A 2,421-nucleotide genomic window follows, 5' to 3' on the forward strand; every position below is an offset into this window, starting at 1 on the left:
TGAAGCATTCTTTTTTTTTTTTCCACATCTTCATGTTTAGAAATATATTCCAGAATCTACTGAAGGCCTGTTGGTGTGATGTTTCATTGTTTAACAGCCAGTCTGAGATCTCTTGGACTGTTGGTGTACCGTATCTTTATGTGAGGAGTCACTGTGTACATCCAAATAGCAACAGTCCTGCAGCCCAGAGCCTGGCCAGAGCTGCCAGCAGCACTTGTGCAATCCAGATGTGCTGCTGGGATTCCAGGCTGAGCCTTCCTTTTCCTGTTCCCATCCCTCACAAAAAATCCCCAACAAAAACCAAGCCCTTTTTAAGCAGGTTGAGGGAGGGGATTCTGCCCCTCTGCTCTTGTGAGACCCAACCTGCAGAGCCACCTCCAGCTCTGGGGTCCAACATCAGGACATGGAGCTGCTGGAGCAAACCCAGAGGAGGCCACGGAGATGCTGCCAGGGCTGGAGCCCCTCTGCTCTGGAGCCAGGCTGGGAGAGCTGGGGGGGTTCACCTGGAGAAGAGAAGTATCCAGGGAGACCTGAGAGCCCCTTGCAGGGCCTAAAGGGGCTCCAGGAGAGCTGGAGAGGGACTGGGGACAAGGGATGGAGGGACAGGACACAGGAAATGGCTTCCCACTGCCAAAGGGCAGGGTTAGATTAGAGACTGAGAAGAAATTCTTGGCTGTGGAGGGTTGTGAGGCCCTGGCACAGGTTGCCCAGAGAAGCTGTGGCTGCCCCTGAATCCCTGGAAGTGTCCAAGGCCAGGTTGGACGGGGCTTGGAGCAACCTGGGCTAGTGGAAGGTGTCCCTGCAGGGGTTGGAACGAGATGATCTTCAAGGTGTCTTCCAACACAAACCAGTCTGTGGTTTCAGGTAAACCCCCTGATGCTTTTAGCAGCCTGTGCCCTGTGATTTTCCTTAGATCTGGAATCATTGTGGAGCCAGTGGTTTCTGGAGATGGATGTCCTTAGCTGCAGGGGGGCAGGTTTTCTGCCTCACTTGAGCTGTACATCTTGGACCCCTTATGCCAGCAGGTTTTATCTCCATCACTTGCCTCTCCTGACAAACTGCAAGTGTCCCTGCTGCTGGCTCCTACATCAGCCTTGCTTCGAGGCAAGGTAAATAACAGGACTGATAAGCAGCAGCTGCCCAAGAACACCAGGTAACTGATTAAATTCCTGAAGAAAATACCTTTAAAGCCCGCAGTCAGTGAGTGAGAATTCCTGATGGCAGCAGCTGCCTCTTGGAGCAAGCAGCTGTGCAGGAGGGGCAACACAGACCAGCTGAGGAGGTTCTTTGGTCCTGCCAAGTGCTCCCGAGAGCCCCAGCTCTTCTCCCCGTGGCTGTGCTGGTGTTGGGAGCCTCTTTCTCTGTCGGATTCTGGCTAGAAGTGAGCATCTTAATTGTGACCATCTGGAGGGTTCTTTTCCCCTGGGGTGGACCAAGTTAATTTCCTTCTGATTTATTCATTAATTGTCCTCAGCCATCAGAACTCTTAGTGCTCCATTAGCTTTTCTCAGGCCACCAGAGTCCATGTGACAGCTGGGCTGGATCAGAGAGCTCTCCTGTTACTCTCCCAGGAAGAAAGTCTCTCCCGTTATCCCAAGCACTTCCACTCCAAGAGGTAAATCACTGCGTGGGAGCTACAGGGGCTCACAGAATCGTTTAGGTGGGAAAAGCCTTCTAAAATCATCGCGTCCGGCTGTTAGCCCGGCACTGCCAAGCCCACCACTAACCCAAGTCCCCAGACAGCACATCTACACGTGTGTTAAAGCCCTCCGGTGCTTTCGGCGACGAGCTGAAGCTCCTCTTCACCTGTCCTGCTGCAGGTGAGGGAGCATCCCGATGGGGCGCCTGGGAGGGGATGAACTCGCTGTGAGATGCGGGCTGGGGAAGTGGCTTTGCCCGCAGCCCGAGCGTCCCCCCGGCTCCGGGCCGGGCCCCCTGGTCCCCCCCGCCCCGGCTCCCCCAGCCCCTTCCCCGGGGCCGGCCGGGAGCCGGGGCCGCCCCTCCTTCGCCGGGAAAGGGAAAGCGAAAGCTCCGGGCGCTGTCACACGGAGCGGGGCCGCGGCCGGACCGGGCTGGGGGCGCCGGGGGAGGTGAGAGGGGGAGCGGGGCCGGGAGGGAGGGAGCGGGGCCGGGATGCCCCGGGAAGGGGGTCCGTGGGCGGGGGCCGGCGTGTCGGACAGCGGGGATGGAGCAGCAGCTCCGCCGGGTCCCGTCCCGGTCCTTGGCGCTCCCCTCCTTCCCCTCCTCCTCCTCCTCCTCTTCCTCCGCGGGCAGGTGCGCTCGGGGGCGGTCACGGCCCGTCCGGGGTGAGCCGGGGGTACCGCTCCCTCTCGGGGTACCGCTCCCTCCCGGGGGTACCGCTCCCTGCGGGGGTACCGCTCCCTCTCGGGGTACCGCTCCCTGCGGGGGTACCGCTCCCTC

The sequence above is a fragment of the Corapipo altera genome, unplaced genomic scaffold, assembly GCF_003945725.1.
Source record: "Corapipo altera isolate COAL_440 unplaced genomic scaffold, ASM394572v1 75, whole genome shotgun sequence".
Classification (NCBI taxonomy): domain Eukaryota; kingdom Metazoa; phylum Chordata; class Aves; order Passeriformes; family Pipridae; genus Corapipo; species Corapipo altera.